The sequence below is a fragment of the Moschus berezovskii genome, chromosome 3 (assembly GCF_049115385.1).
Source record: "Moschus berezovskii isolate FMDL1 chromosome 3, NW_MosBer_1.0, whole genome shotgun sequence".
Lineage (NCBI taxonomy): Eukaryota > Metazoa > Chordata > Mammalia > Artiodactyla > Moschidae > Moschus > Moschus berezovskii.
In genome coordinates, this window is record NC_142462.1 from 9,597,791 (window position 1) to 9,615,683 (window position 17,893).

General features: G+C 38.9%; 1 pseudogene; it reads left to right on the top strand.

The window, feature by feature from the left end:
• Nucleotides 1-1,250: 1,250 nt before the first annotated feature.
• LOC129552834 (ataxin-3-like) lies at nt 1,251-3,326 on the top strand (annotated as a pseudogene).
• Nucleotides 3,327-17,893: the final 14,567 nt, after the last annotated feature.

Genomic DNA, 17,893 nt, shown 5'->3' on the forward strand with positions numbered 1-17,893 from the left:
ACGCGACACGAGAGATGCCGGCCCCGGAGCAACGAACCATGCAAAGAGGTGCGGCCGTGAGGAGCTACCCCACGCCTGAGGCCAGGGCCGGCGGCCAAGAGGAGCTACCCCACGTCCAACAGGCGGTGGCTGCGCGGGCGCAGGAGGGCCGAGAGGAGCTACTCCGCGTTCAAGGTCAGGAGGGGCGGGCTTGAGGAGATACCCCTCGTCCAAGGTAAGGTACAGCGGCTGCACTTTGCTGGAGCAGCTGTGAAGAGATTTTCCATGACCAAAGTAAGAGAAACCAAAAAGACGGTAGGTATTGCTAGGGGGCATCAGAGGGCAGACGCACTGAAATCATAATCACAGGAAACTAGTCGATCTCATCACATGGACCACAGCCGAATGTGGTCCACTGGAGAAGGGAATGGCAAACCACTTCAGTATACTTGCCTTGAGAACCCCATGAACAGTAACAAAGGCAAAATGATAGGATACTGAATGAGGAATTCCCCAGGTCGGTAGGTGCCAGTATGCTACTGGAGCTCAGTGGAGAAATTACTATGGAAGGAATAAAGGGATGGAGCAAAAGCAAAACCAATACCCAGCTGTGGATGTGACCAGTGATAGAAGCAAGGTCCGGTGCGGTAAAGAGCAATATTGCATAGGAACCTAGAATGTTAGGTCCATGAATCAAGGCAAGTTGGAAGTGGTCAAACGGGAGATGGCAAGAGTGAACGTTGACATTCTAGGAATCAGTGAACTAAAATGGACTGGAATGGGTGAATTTAACTCAGATGACCATTATATCTACTACTGTGGGCAGGAATCCCTTAGAAGAAATGGAGTAGCCATCATGGTCAACAAAAGAGTCCGAAATGCAGTACTTGGATGCAATCTTAAAAGTGACAGAATGATTTCTGTTCATTTCCAAGGCAAACCATTCAATATTACAGTAATCCAGGCCTATGCCCCCACCAGTAATGCTGAAGAAGCCGAAGTTAATCGGTTCTATGAAGACCTACAGCAAGGAACACTGGCCTTAAATGACACATAAAAGCATATTGATTTAATCCATGTATATAGGACATTTCATCTAAGAGCAGCAGAATACACATTCAGTATACATGAAGCATTCTGAAAGATGGATCAAATGTTAGACCAAAAAACGTGTCTCATAAGTTTAAGATTGACGTCATATCAAACATCTCTGACCACAATCACATGAAACTAGACATCAATTACAAGAAGAAAACTGGAGACAAATAAAGATGGAGTCTATCTTTCAAAAAAACAAGAAGGCTCACTTTGTGCTCAACTTTGCTTGAATAACCTGTTGCAAGAAAATACTTCAGCCCTGGGGAATTATCTTCAATTTCACACCAGCTAGATGAGTAAGAGACAATGAGAAATGACAGAAGGAGAAGTACTGGTGAAGACTATCACACATTTTTGCAGCAGCCTACTGGAAATATGGACCATGGGGCTTTTTCCTCTATTCAAGTTATAAGCAATGTCTTGAAAGTTCAGGGCTTAGAACTAATCCTGTTTAACAGTCCAGAGTGTCAGAAGCTCTGGATCAATCCCTAAAATGAAAGATCATTTATATGCAATTATAATGAACATTGGTTTATAGTTATAAAATTAGGAAAACAGTGGTTCAAATTGAAGTCTCTCTTGACAGGTCCAGAATTAAGATCACATTTATTGTACTTTTCTTGGCTCAGTTATAACAGAAAGGTTATGCTATATTTGTTGTTAAGGATGATCTGCCAGATTGTGACCAACTCCTGCAGATGATCAGAGTCTAACAAATACATCGACCAAAACTTAATGGAGAAGAATTAGCACAACTCAAAGAACAGAGAGTACATAAAACAGATCTAGAACATGTCTTATAAAGAGATGGGAATCCCAGACCACCTGACCTGCCTCTTGAGAAACCTTTATGCAGATCAGGAAGCAACAGTCAGAACTGGACATGGAACAACAGACTGGTTCCAAATAGGAAAAGGTGTACGTCAAGGTTGTATATTGTCACCTTGCTTATTTAACTTATATGCAGAGTACATCATGAGGAACTCTGGGCTGGAAGAAGCACAAGCTGGAATCAAGATTGCTGGGAGAAATATCAGTAACCTCAGATATGCAGATGACACTTCCCTTATGGCAGGAAGTGAAGAAGAACTCAAAAGCCTCTTGATGAAAGTTAAAGAGGAGAGTGAAAAGGTTGGCTTGAAGCTCAACATTCAGAAAACAAAGATCATGGCATCTGGTCCCATCACTTCATGGGAAATAGATGGAAAAACAGTGGAAACAGTGTCAGACTTTATTTTTTGGGGCTCCAAAATCACTGCAGATGCTGATTGTAGCCATGAAATTAAAAGACGCTTACTCCTTGGAAGGAAAGTTATGACCAACCTAGATAGTATATTAAAAAGCAGAGACGTTACTTTGCCAACCAAGATCCGTCTAGTCAAGGCAATGGTTTTTCCCGTGGTCATGTATGGATGTGAGAGTTGGACTGTGAAGAAAGCTGATCGCCGAAGAATCGATGCTTTTGAACTGTGGTGTTGGAGAAGACTTTAGAGAGTCCTTTATACTGCAAGGAGATCCAACCAGTCCATTCTAAAGGAGATCAATCTTGGATGTTCATTGGAGGGACTGATGCTAAAGCTGAAACTGCAATACTTTGGCCACCTCATGCGACGAGTTGACTCACTGGAAAAGACTCTGATGCTGGGAAAGGTTGGGGGCGGGAGGAGAAGGGGACGACGGAAAATGAGATGGCTGGGTGGCATCACCGACTCTGTGGACATGAGTTTGAGTGAAGTCCGGGAGTTGGTGATGGACAGGGAGGCCTAGCGTGCTGTGATTCATGGGGTCGCAGAGAGTCGGACACGACTGAGCAACTGAACTGAACTGAACTGAATGTTAGACAAAGATGAGCCGATTTGCAAAAGGCTCTGGCACTAATTCGCCAAGAAATTGGCATGGAAAGTGAAAAAGCAGATCTCCCCAGGGCTATTCAGCACAGTATGCAAGATATTTCCAGTAATACAGGTCAAGATATTCCACAGACATCGGTTTCACATCTTACCTTAGAAGAGCTATGGAAGAGATGAGAAGCCTACTGTGAAAAGCAACAGCAGTAGCAGCAGCAACAAGATCCACCAGGACAGCTTATACATCTATGTGAAAAGCTGAGCACAAGTTCAGGAGCATTTATCAGTGATCTAGGTGATTCTATGAATGAAGAAGACAGGCTTCAGGCAGCTGTGATGATGTCTTTAGAAACTGTTAGAAGTAACCTCAAAAGAGAGAGAAAGTATATCTTTCATAAATAATTTAGATATTCAGTCTTTCCAATATTATCCTCTGTGATTACAACATAGGGTGCATTTTGATAATGTGTCGAAGAGAAAATTTTTCAACAGAGGAAATAAGACATAAGTGGTTTGCAAACAAAAAGATGAGAGGGTGAAAAATACATTAGTTATAGATAATGATCCTCCAAACATTAGTCAAAGAGACATTAAACAATTAAATTTAAAATAATTTTCTTAGTGTTCTTTTTGTTTGCTTGTTTTTTGAATGTGCAATATCTAACTCTTCAAAAATTAGGTCATTTTTCTTGGATCTTTTTGCAGACCAACTAATTATAACTAGCTCTGGCCACAGAATTTCCCCACATTTTGTCTTCTTTTGGTTTCTTCCGCATAGGGAATTTGGCTTACATTTATCCTCTAAAACTTGCTCTTATTTCTCTTTAATCAAATCAACCTTGTAGGACAGTGCCTCACTTCTGTGTCAATAAGGGCTGTGGTTCCAGAAGGATACATTTTTTTTCCTCTGACTATGTATTATGCACTTGGGTGTTTTCTTATGTTATTTTCTCTGATTGCAGTTTCTCTGTTACTTGGTTTTCATCATTTTCTACAACTCTTTTGAAAGATGGTAATGTTTCTTGAGTTTTTAAGCCCTCTAAGAACGGATCATTATTGCATGATTCTGGTGCATTTATAAACTCGGAAATCAGCTCTGCCCAAGTATTTGAGAATAAATGAGAGCTTTGTTCATGTGTGAAAAAAAGAAAACTGGGGGGTAGGGGGGATTACAAATATGGGGAGGATAAACAGCATGATACTGAACAACCAATGAGTCACTGAAGAAATAAAAATGGTATCAATAAATAACCAAAGGCAAATGAAAATGGAAACACAACATTCCAGAATCTGTGTGAGGCAGCAAAACCAGTGTTAGCAGGGAAGAGTACAAAATACAAGCCTACTTCAGAAAACAAATAAACAAAAATTTTCAGATAAACAGTCTAACCTTATACCTAAAGGAATTAGAAATATAAGAACAAATAAAGCTCAAAATTAGTAGAAGGAAATAGCAAATATAAGAGTGGAAATAAATGAAATAGACACTAAAATAACAGTAGAAAAAAAATCAGTGAAATGAAGAGCTGGTTGCTTTGAAAGATATACATAACTGGTAAAACTTGAGCCACACTCTTCAAAAAAAAAAAAAAAAAAAACAGAAAAAAAGCCTCAAATAAGTGAAAACAGAAATGAAAGAAGAGCAATTCTAACTGAGAACAAAGAACTACAAAGGATAATAAGAGGATACTATGAACAATTACATACCAACAAATTAAACAATCTAGAAGAAATGGACAATATTTCAAGACTGAATCAGGAAAAAATAGATAATACGAACAGGATAAAATACACTAGTAGTGAAATTGAACCAATAATCTAAAAAGCCCCAACAAACAAAGGTACAGAACCAAATAGTTTCATAGGTGAATTCTACCACAAGTTTAAAAAAAATGTTATGTTATCATATGTGAAACGAATCGCCAGTCCAGGTTCAATGCATGATACAGGATGCTCAGGGCTGGTGTACTGGGATGAACCGGAGGCATGGGATGGGGAGGGAGGTGGGGGGGCGGTTCAAGATGGGGAACACATGTACACCGGAGGCAGATTCATGTCAATGTATAGCAAAACGAATACAATAATGTAAAGTAATTAGCCTCTAATTAAAATAAATAAATTATATATATATAAATGTTATGAAAATATCTATCTTTCTCAAGCTATTTCAAAAAATTAAAAGGAAGTAAGATCTCCAAATTCATATTCAACCAATATGATCCTGATTACAAAATTATAGAAAGATACTTAAAAGATAAAAAAAAGAAAATTACAATTCCATATCTTGGATGAATATAGATACAAAAAAACTCTCAACAAAATATTACAAAACTAAATTTAACAATACATTAAAAAGATCCATGATCAAATAGGATTTATTACAGAAATAAAAGGATTGTTCAATATTTGCAAATCAATCCACATAATATAACATATGAACAAATGGAGGATAAAATCATATGATTATCTTAACAGATGCAGAAAAATTATCTAACGAAATTCAACCTCCATTTACAATAAAAAACCCTGAATGAGGGGGATACAGAAGAAACAAAATGAATATAATAAAAGTCTCAATATAACAAAAACCAAATATGCCAAATTCCCAACTAGCATCATATTAAATGGTATAAAGTTGAAAGCTTTTTTTCTAAGATCAAGGACAAGACAAGGATGCCTACTTTTGCCACTTTTATTCAACACTGTATTGAAGTTCTCTCCATGGCAATTAGACAAGAAATTAAAAAAAAAAAAAAGAGGACATTCAATTTAGTAATTAAGAAGTAAAACTGCCACAGGGCAGAGATGACACAAAACTATACATAGAAAACAATAGTAGCTTCACCAAAAATTAATATAGCTAATAAACCAAATCAGTAAAGTTACAGAATATACATTTAGTGTACAAAAATCTGTTGCATATCTATACACTAATAATAAACTACCAGAAAGAGAATTTAAGAAACACAATTCAATTATTCAAGAAGGCAAAAAAAAAAAGGTACTCTGAAAACTAAGACACTGATGAAAGAACTTTAAGGTTACACAAATAGACAGGTATACCATGCTCATGAATTAGAAGAGTAAATACCGTTAAAGTATCCACACCACTCAAAGCAACATATGGACTCAGTGTAATTCTGTTCAAAAAACTAATGTCACTTTTCACAAAACTGGAACAAACAGTTGTAACATTTTTATAGACCCCGAGTAGCCAAAGAAATCTTAAGTAATTGGAAGAAAACTGGTGGTATCATGCTCCCTGATTTCAAACTAAACTATGAAACTAATCAAAAGAGTATGATACTCACTAACTCAAAATCCTTCAACTTAGGCTTCAATAGCGCAGTAGCCAAGAACTTATACATGTACAAGCTAGATTTAGAGTCGCCAGAGATAAAATTGCCAACATCTGCTGGATAATAGAAAAGCAAGAGAATCCCAGTAAAACATCTACTTCTGCTTCATTAACAATGTTAAAGCCTTTGACTGTGTGCATCACAACAAATTGTGAAAAATTTTTCTTCAGGAGATGGGAATACCAGACCACCTTACCTCCGGGAAACCTCTATGCAGGTCAAGAAGCAACAGTTAGAACTGGACATGGAAAAATGGGCGAGTTTCAATTTGGAAAAGGAATACATCAAAGCTGTATATTGTAACCGGCTTATTTAACTTATATGCAGAATATATTATGCAAAATAATGGGCTGTATGACACACAGGCTGGAATCAAGATTGCTAGGAGAAATATCAATAGCCTCAGATATGCACATGAAACCACCCTCATGGCAGAAAGTGAAGAGGAACTAAAGAGTCTCTTGATGAAGATGAAAGAAGAGAGTAAAAAACTGGTTTAAAACAACAACATTCAAAAAACTAAGATCATGGCATCTGGTCCCATCACTTCGTGGCAAATAGATGGGGAAGCAATGGAAACAGTGGCTAACTTTATTTTCCTGGGCTCCAAAATCACTGCAGCTGGTGACTGTTCAGTTCAGTCACTCAATCCTGTCTGACTCTTTGCGACCCCATGAATCGTAGCATTCCAGACCTTCACCAACTCCCAGAGTCCACCCAAACTCATGTCCATTGAGTTGGTGATACCATCCAACCATCTCATTCTCTGTCGTCCCCTTCTCCTCCTGCCCTCAATCTTTCCCAGCATCAGAGCCTTTTCCAATGAGTCAGCTTTTCGTATCAGGTGGCCAAAGTATTGGAGTTTCAGCTTCAACATCAGTCCTTCAATGAATATTCAGGACTGATTTCCTTTAAGATGGACTGGTTGGATCTCCTTGCTGTCCAAGAGACTCTCAAGAGTCTTCTCAAACACCACAGTTCAAAAGCATGAATTCTTATGTGCTCAGCTTTCTTTATAGTCCAAATTTCACATCCATACAAGACCACTGGAAAAACCATAGCCTTGACTAGATAGACCTTTGTTGACAAAGTAATATCTCTGCTTTTCAATATGCTATCTAGGTAGGTCATAACTTTCCTTCCAAGGAGTAAGCGTCTTTTAATTTTATGGTTGCAGTCACCATCTGCAATGATTTTGGAACCCAGAAAAATAAAGTCATCCACTGTTTCTTTCCACTGTTTCCCCATCCATTTGCCATGAAGTGATGGGACTGAATGCCATGATCTTAGTTTTCTGACTGTTGAGCTTTAAGCCAACTTTTTAACTCTCCTCTTTCACTTTCATCAAGAGGCTCTTTAGTTCTTCACTTTCTGCCATAAGGGTGGTGTCATCTACATATCTGAGGTTATTGATATTTCTGCCAGCAATCTTGATTCCAGTTTGTAGTTCCAACATGGTGACGATAGCCATGAAATTAAAACACTTGCTCCTTGGAATAAAAGCAATGACAAACCTAGACAGCATATTAAAAAACAGAGGTAATACGTTTCCAACAAAGTCTGTATAGTAAAAGCTATGATTTTGCCAGGAATCATATATGGATGTTAGAGTTAGACCATAAAGAAGGCTGGTTGCTGAAGAATTAATGCTTTTAAACTGTGGTGTTGGAGAAGACTTTTGAGAGTCCTTTGGAGAGCAAGGAGATCAAATAAGTCAATCCTAAAGGAAATGAACCCAAATATTCGTTGGAAGAAATTTTCCTGAAGCTCCAATATTTGACCCTCTGATGCAAAGTGCTGACTCATTAGAAAAGACCCTGATGCTGGGAAAGACTGAAGGCAGGAGGAGAAGCGGACGACAGAGAATGAGATGGTTGGATGACATCATAGACTCAATAGAAATGAGGTTGAGCAAGCTCTGGGAGATGGTGAAGGACTGAGAAGCTCGGTGTGCTGTAGATTGTGGCATCTCAGAGTTGACACAACTGAGGGACTGAGTACAATGACTCTCACAGAAACATACAAATAGATCAATAGAACAGAATAGGGAACCTCAGAATAAATTCGTACTTATAGCAAGATGGTGGCAGAATAGGACAGGGAGACCAATTTCTTCCCCACAAATTCATCAAATGATCATTTGGATGCTGAGCAACTTCCACAAAACAACTTCTGAATGCTGGCAGAGGACACCAAGCACCCAGAAAGGCAGCCCATTCTCTTCCAAGGGAGGTAGGACAAAATATAAAAGACAAAGAGAGAGACAAAGAAGTTAGGGACTGACACCTGTCCTGGGGAGGGAGCATTGAAGGAGGAGAAGTTTCCAAACAGCAGGAAACCCTCTCACTGGTGGGTCTGTGGGGAGTTTTGGAATCTCAGAGGGCAACATAACAGGGAGGAAAAAAATGAAACAAAACACAGAATGCATGCCTAACTGCAAGTGCCAGTGGAGAAATAGCCCAGACATTTGTATTTGCCACCAGCAAGCGGAGGCTGGACAGGGAGGTGCGGAATGCATGCTTCAGGTAAGGACCAGAGCTGAGTGCCCTGAGGACAATCTGAGGGAGATAACGTGAGGTAGCAACCCAAACTGTGGGATAGCCAGGGAGAGAAAAGAAAAAAAAAAAGAAGAAGGTAGAGAACTTTCCCATCAAAGACTTTAACCTAACAGGCAGTCTGGACAGCTCACAAACAAAGGATTGAGTGACTACCAAAGGAGAAATAGCCAATTGCCTACAGACTCCTCCCCCCGCTGGAGGCAGAGAGGCAAGCGGGTGACAACCAGAGCCAGAAGGTAGGGGCACTTTCGGCCCAAGACACAGCATCCTCCACCAAACTATGAGCAGGCTCCTAGTTGCTAACCATATCTTCCTGGAACTCTGGAAATTTGACATCTGCCAGCAGGGTTGCAGCCTGAAATCAGCTCCCCAGAGGAGGCACATGGCACACTTGAAATGCTGCTCTCTCAACGCACCCAGGAAACCGAGTGGCTTGGACCCAAGCAGCCAGGACGGGGTGGGGAGGGGTGACTAAGACATATGGCCCACCAGGGACAGTGCACTCACCAAGCATCTGGTCATCTGAGTTGTTAGGACCTAGGAAGGGCACAAAACGCAGGCCTAAGTGAGTCTATGCCCCTGTGGAGAACCAAAAATCTGAACCTGAGTAGCTTAGACCTGGGAAGGGCACGAAACACAAGGCCTGATTTGGACCACACCCCTGCAGAGCAACCTGGAGCCTGAGCAATGTAGACCCAGCAATCACACACCACGGTGAGTTGGGGCAAACCCATTGTGGTCCACACACTGAGAGCACTCCCCACACACATCAGCAATATTTGTTTGCAGTGTTCCTCCCTTCCCACAACACAACTGAATAAGTGAGTCTAAATAAGTAACCACCTTTGCACCCTTGTGCCCGGGTGGAAATTAGACACTGAAGCGACTTGGAAACTGAGCAAGCCAAAATAAACAAAGAAGAGGGAATCGTCCTGGAAGTGACAAGTGCAACAGATTAAAACCCTGTAGCTAACATTGACTGAACATTGCAAGGGGCCTTTAGACCGTGAGAATAAGTACAAGCTGGAACAATGAACTATCTGAAAATGAAGTGACCCCACACTGCCCACAACAGTTCCAGAGATATTTTTACTATTCCTAGATATGTTTTTTACTGTTATCACTTTTTATTTTATTTTTATTTTTAAGTTCTTTATTACTACTTTAATTTTCATTTTTATAACCTACAATTACCTTGCAAAAAGAAACCCTATTTTTAATGCAAATTTCATATATATATTTTATCTAATTTTTGTGATTGATTTTGTTTTGTATTTTTAATATTGTGTTTTTGAGAGTCTAACCTCTACTCTCGGAGAAGGCAATGGCAAGCCACTCCAGTACTCTTGCCTAGAAAATCCCGTGGATGGAGCAGCCTGGTAGGCTGCAGTCCGTGGGGTCGCTAAGGGTCGGACAAGACTGAACGACTTTACTTTCACTTTTCACTTTCACACATTGGAGAAGGAAATGGAAACCCACTCCAGTGTTCTTGCCTGGAGAATCCCAGGGACGGGGGAGCCTGGTGGGCTTCCGTCTATGGGGTCACACAGAGTCGGACACGACTGAAGTGACTTAGCAGCAGCAGCAGCAACCTCTACTCTAGATTTTTAATCTTTACTTTTTGGTGTTTGGTATCAATTTTGCACCTTTAAGAATCTATTCTTCATTATCCATTTTCACTTAAGGGTGTGATTACTGGCTTGATTGATCTCTCCCCTTTTGACTCTCCCTTTTTTCCCCACGTCATCTCATCTCCCCCCTCCCTCTTCACTTCTCCATGTAACTCTCTGAACCTCTCTGGGTGTCCCTCACTATGGAGAAGTTCTTCACCATTAACCTAGAGGTTTTATCATCTGTGGAGTATGAATGGAGAAGTCTTGAGGCTCCTGTAAGAATAAGACTGAAAGCCAGAGGAAGGAGGCTTAACTCCAAAACCTGAGAACACCAGAGAACTCCTGACTCCAGGTAACATTAATGACAAGAACTCATCCAAAAGCCTCCATATCTACACTGAAACCAAGCTCCACCTAAGAGCCAACAAGTTCCAGAGCAAGACATACCACACTAATCTCTATCAACACAGCCCTGAGCATTAAAATACAGGCTGCCCAAAGCCATGCCAAATCCACAGATACCCCAAAACTCACTACTGAACACTTCATTGCACTCCAGAGAGAAGATATCCAGCTCCACACACCAGAACACCAACACAAGCTCCAAATACCAGGAAACCTTGACAAGCCACTCATCCAACCACACCCACAGGGAGAAACCTCTACAATAAAGAGGAACCACAAACTTCCATCCTACAGAAAGGCCACCTCAAAAACAAAAATCTAAACAAGATGAAAAGGCAGAGAAATATTCAGCAGGTAAAGGAACATGATAAATGCCCACTAAACCAAAGAGGAGGAAATAGGGAGTCTACTTGGAAAATAATACAGAGTAATGATAGTAAAAATGATCCAAAATCTTGAAAATAAGATGGAGTTACAGATAAATAGCCTGGAGACAAGGATTGAGAAGATGCAAGAAATGTTTAACAAGGACCTAGAAGAAATAAAAAAGAGTCAATCAATAATGAATAATGCAATAACTGAGATCAAAAACACTCGAGGGAACAAACAGTAGAATAACTGAGGTAGAAGATAAGATAAGTGAGCTGGAAAATAGAATGGTGGAAATAAATGAAGCCGAGAGGAATAAAGAAAAAAGAATTAAAAGAAATGAGGACAACCTCAGAGACCTCTGGGACAATGTTAAATAACCCAACATTAGAATCATAGAAGTTCCAGAAAAAGAAGAAAAAAAGAAAGGGCTTTAGAAAATACTTGAGGAAATAGTAGTTGAAAACTTCCCTAAAATGGGGAAGGAAATAGCCATCCAAGTCCAAGAAACCCAGAGAATCCTATACAGGATAAACCCAAGGTGAAACCCCCCAAGACACATATTAATCAAATTAACAAAGATCAAACAGAAAGAGCAAATATTAAAAGCAACAAGAGAAAAACAACAAATAGCACACAAGGGGATCCCCATAAGGATAAGAGCTGATCTTTCAAAAGAAACTCTTCAGGCCAGAAGGGAATGGCAGGACATACTTAAGTGATGAAAGAGAAAAAGCTACAAACCAGATTACTATACCCAGCAAGGATCTCATTCAAATATGAAAGAGAAATCAAAAGATTTACAGACAAGCAAAAGCTGAGAGAATTCAGCACCATCAAACCAGCTCTCAACAAATGCTAAAGGATCTTCTCTAGACAGGAAACACAGAAAAGGTTTATAAACTCTAACCCAGAGCAAGAAAGTAAATGGCAACAGGATCATACTTATCAATAATTACCTTAAATGTAAATAGATTGGATGTCTCAACCAAAAGACAAAGACTGGCTCAATGGATACAAAAACAAGACCCCTGTACATGCTGTCTAAAAGAGATCCACCTTAAACCAAGGGACACTTGTGGACTGAAAGTAAAGAGCTGGAGAAAGATATTTCATGCAAAGGAAGACCAAAAGAAAGCAGAAGTAGCAATACTCACATCAGATAAAATAGACTTTGAAATAAAGGCTGTGAAAAGAGACAAAGAAAGACACTACATAATGATCAAAGGATCAATGCAAGAAGAATATATAACAATTACAAATATATATTCATCCAAAATAGGAGCATTGCAATACATAAGTCAAATGCTAAAAATTATGCAAGGGGAAACTAAAGTAACACAAAAATAGTGGGAGATTTTTATACCCCACTCACACCTATGAATAGATCAACCAAACAGAAAATTAGCAGGGGAATACAAACTTTAAATGATACAATGGACCAGTTAGACTTAATTTATATCTATAGGACATTTCACCCCAAAACAATGAATTTCACCTTTTTCTTAAGTGCACATGGAACATTCTCCAGGATAGATCACATCCTGGGCCATAAATGTAGCCTTGGTAAATTCAAAAAAATTGAAGTCATTTCAAGCATCTTTTCTAATCACAATGTGGTAAGATTAGATGGCAACTACAGGAAAAAACTATTAAAAGTGCAAACATATGGAGGTTAAACAACACACTTCTGGATAACCAATAAATAACAGAAGAAATAAAAAAAAAAAGAAAGAAATCAAAATATGCATGGAAACAAATGAAAATGGAAACTCAAAAACCCAAAACCTATGGGATTCAGTAAAAGCAGTGTTAAGGGGAAGGTTCATAGAAATACAAGCTTACCTAAAGAAACAAGAGAAAAATCATATAAATAACCTAACTTTACACCTAAAGCAACTAGAAAAAGAAGACATGAAGAACCGCAGGGTTAGTAGAAGGAAAGAAATTGTAAAAATTAGGACAGAAATAAGTGAAAAAGAAAAAAGGGGACTATAGCAAAAGTCATCAAAACTAAAAGCTGGTTCTTTGAGAAGATAAATAAAATAGACAAACCATTAGCCAGACTCATCAGGGCAAAAAGGGAGAAAAATCAAATCAACAAAATTAAAAATGAAATTTGAGAACTCACAACAGACAACACAGAAATACAAAGAATCATAAAAGACTACTATCAGCAACTATATGACAATAAAATGGACAACTTGGAAGAAATGGACACATTCTTAGAAAAGTATAACCCTCCAAAACTGAACCAGGAAGAAAGACAAAATCTTAACACACCCATCACAAGCACAGAAATTGAAACTATAATCAAAAATCTTCCAACAAACAAAAGCCCAGGACCAGATGGCTTCACAGGTGAATTCTACAAAAAATCTAGAGAGGAGCTAACATGTATCCTACTCAAACTCTTCCGGAAAATTGTAGAGGAAGGTAAACTCCCAAACTTATTCTACGAGGCCACCATCACCCTAATACCAAAACCAAAGATGCCACAAAAAAAAGAAAACTACAAGCCAAAGTCTCTGATGAACATGGTGCAAAGATCCTCAACAAAATTCTAGCAAACAGAATCCAACAGCATATTAAAAAGAACATACATCATGGCCAAGTGGGCTTTATCCCAGGGATGCAAGGATTCTTCATTATTCACAAATCAATCAATGTGACACACCACATTAACAAATTGAAAGATAAAAACCATATTATTATCTCAATAGATGCAGAGAAAACCTTTGACAAAACCTTAAACATCCATTTACGATAAAAACCCTCCAGAAAGAAGGCATAGAAGGAACATACCTCAATAAATTAAAAGCCATATATGATAAACCTACAGCAAACATTATTCTCAATGGTGAAAAATTGAAAGCATTTCCCCTAAAGTCAGAAACAAGACTAGGGTACTCACTCTCGCCACTACTATTCAACACAGTTTTGTAAGTTTTGGCCACAGCAATCAGAGCAGAAAAAGAAATAAAAGGAATCCAGATTGGAAAAGAAGTAAAACTCTCACTGTAAGCAGATGACATGATCCTCTACATAGAGAACCCTGAAGACACCACCAGAAAATTGCTAGAGCTAATCAATGAATACAGCAAAGTTTCAGGATATAGAATTAATATACAGAAATCCCTTTCATTCCTATACACTAACATTGAGAAAACAGAAAGAGAAATCAAGGAAACAATTCTATTCACCACTGTGATGAAAAAAATAAAATAAAATACTTAGGGATCAGTTCAGTTCAGTTCAGACGCTTAGTCGTATCCAACTCTTTGCTACCCCATGAATCACAGCACGCCAGGCCTACCTGTCCATCACCAACTCCCAGAGTTCACTCAAACTCATGTCCATCGAGTTGGTGATGCCATCCAACCATCTCATTCTCTGTCATCCCTGTCTCCTCCTACCCCCAATCCCTCCTAGCATCAGACTCTTTTCCAGTGAGTCAACTCGTTGCATGAACACCAATGCCCAGGATTGGTGAATGAACACCCAGGATTGATCTCCTTTAGAATGGACTGGTTAGATCTCCTTGTAGTCCAAGGGACGCTCAAGATTCTTCTCCAGCACCACACTTCAAAAGCAACAATTCTTCGGCGATCAGCTTTCTTCACAGTCCAACTCTCACATCCACACGTGACCACGGGAAAAACCATAGCCTTGACTAGACGGACCTTTGTTGGCAAAGTAATGTCTCTGCTTTTTAATATGCTATCAAGGCTAGTCATAACTTTCCTTCCAAGGAGTAAGCGTCTTTTAATTTCATGGCTGCAATCAGCATCTGTAGTGATTTTTGAGCCCCAAAAAAAATAAAGTCTGACACTGTTTCCACTGTTTTTCACTGTTATTAGGGATAAATCTACCTAAAGAAACAAAGGACCTATATATGGAAAACTATAAAACACTGATGAAAAAAATCAAAGATGACACAAGCAGATGGGTAACTATATCGTGTTCATGGATTGAAAGAATCAATATAGTGAAAATGAGTATACTACACAAAGCAATCTATAGATTCAATGCAATCCCTATCCAGCTACCAACGGTATTTTTTACAGAACTGCTGCTGCTGCTGCTGCTAAGTCGCTTCAGTTGTGTCTGACTCTGTGAAACTCCACAGACGGAAGCCCACCAGAACTAGAATAAATAATTTCACAATTTGTATGGAAATACAAAAAACCTCGAATAGTCAAAGCAATCTTGAGAAGCACCCTTGTGTTCTATTGGTGGAATTGTAAATTGGTGCAGCTACTTGGAAAACAGTATGAAGTTTCCTCAAAAAAAAAATTAAAGGTAGTTCTACCACAGGAACCAGCAATTCTACTTCAGAGTATTTATTAAAAGAAAACAAAACAGTAATTTGAAAAAATATGTGCGCCTCTAAGTGATTTGTACTATTATTCATTATTGGCAAGACATAGAAACAACCTAAGTGATCATTGAGAGATAAATAGATAAAGATTTTACATACACACATACATATATATATGTGTATATATATATACATTTAATATATATTTAATGTATTACATTAAAATATTACTCAGCCATAAAAATACATTAAAATATTACTCAGCCATAAAAAATATTTAAATATTTTTCAATATTTGTGAGAATAAGGAATGACCTAGAGAGTGTTATTCTAAGTGAAATGTTAGACAAAAAGAGACAAATGCCCCATGATTTCATTTATATGTTCAATCTGAAAGACAAGTCAAATGAACAAACAGAATCAAATACAAGTCAACTCATAGATGCAGAGAACAAACTGGTGATTTCCAGAGGGTGTGGGAGTAGAAGTTGGGTGAATTAGGGGAAGAGATTTTGAGGTACAAACTTCCACTTATATTCCACTAAAGGGTGTAATATATTGCATATGGAATATTGTCAATAATATTGTAATAAATTTGTATACTGATAGATGGTTACTAGACTTCCATAGTGTCAATGCTTAGTGTCAAATCATGATGTAGCACACCTAAAATAATATAATATTGTATGCAACTATACTTCAATTTAAAAAAAAAATTTAAAAAGCGAAAAGAAAAAGAATACTCAGCCTGTGGTGGGCAGTATTCTAAGCTGACCTCCATAATTCCTACTCCCTGGTGTACATACCATATATAATCCCCCACCTCTTGTGGGATAGACATGTGAATATGATGGACCATCTTTACCATGGTCAGGATTCTGATATGCTGGCTTTGAGTTCATCAAAAGGGTGATTATTATTGTTGGGCTCCACTCAATCAGATGAGTCCTCTGTCCTGGAAGGACAGTAACAACAAGGACCTGCCTGCAACCTCAGGAAGTGGAGAGTAGTCCCTGGCTGACAACCATCAGGGAAACAAGACCTCAGCCATGTTCTACAAGGAACATGCCAAACACCAGTGATCCTGGAAGCTAAGAGCACAAAGCTTTGGCTACTACCTTCAGGCATCTCCAACACAGCATCAACTAACCAGGCTGAATCAACACCTTGTATGTCTTCTTCATTCTACATATTTGTCAAGGTAACATTGGTTTATAACATTATGTAAGTTTCATGTGTATGAAATATTTTGACTTCTGTGTACAGGACAGCATGTCCAACCCTCAAATTTGATTTCTATCCATCACCAGACAAAGGACCCCATACTCGTTTTGCCTTCCCCTAAAGACCCAAATCACTGCAGGTGCTGATTGCAGCCATGAAATTAAAAGACGCTTACTCCTTGGAAGGAAAGTTATGACCAACCTAGATAGTACATTAAAAAGCAGAGACATTACCTTGCCAACAAAGGTCCGTCTAGTCAAGGCTATGGTTTTTCCCGTGGTCATGTATGGATGTGAGAGTTGGGCTGTGAAGAAAGCTGATCACTGAAGAATTGATGCTTTTGAACTGTGGTGTTGGAAAAGACTCTTGAGAGTCCCTTGGTCTGCAAGGAGATCCAACCAGTCCATTCTAAAGGAGATCAGTCCTGGGTGTTCATTGGAAGGACTGATGCTAAAGCTGAAACTCCAATACTTTGGCCACCTCATGCGACGAGTTGACTCACTGGAAAAGACTCTGACGCTGGGAAAGGTTGGGGGCGGGAGGAGAAGGGGACGACAGAGAATGAGATGGCTGGATGGCATCACCAACTCTGTGGACATGAATTTGAGTGAACTCCGGGAGTTGGTGATGAACAGGGAGGCCTGGTGTGCTGTGATTCATGGGGTCGCGGAGAGTCGGACATGACTGAGCGACTGAACTGAATTGAAATGAACTGAAAGACCCCCACACTCCCACCTCTGGAAATCTCTACTCTATTTTCTATATCTATATATTTATTTTGGTTTGTTTTATTTATTCATTTAATTTGTTATATTTTGCATATGAATGAAATCATATTTCTTCGCCCTTTAAAATTCATAGCAAGCACTATCAAAAATCAGTTTATTCATGAGTAACATGATTGGTCAAAGGGCTGAAAATTAATTTCAATAGATCACTATCAATGAAATATACTATAAGCTAAGCAACAGCCTGAAAATGTTGTGATCTTTAAGCCTCATCTGAAGTCATCACTAGTACATGAAGAGGATTAAAATCACATTGAAAACATTGGTTACCAATCACTAAAGACAGAGTGGGATGTCACTTCTTTTGTTCTTATTGCTGTCTTCTAACTGGA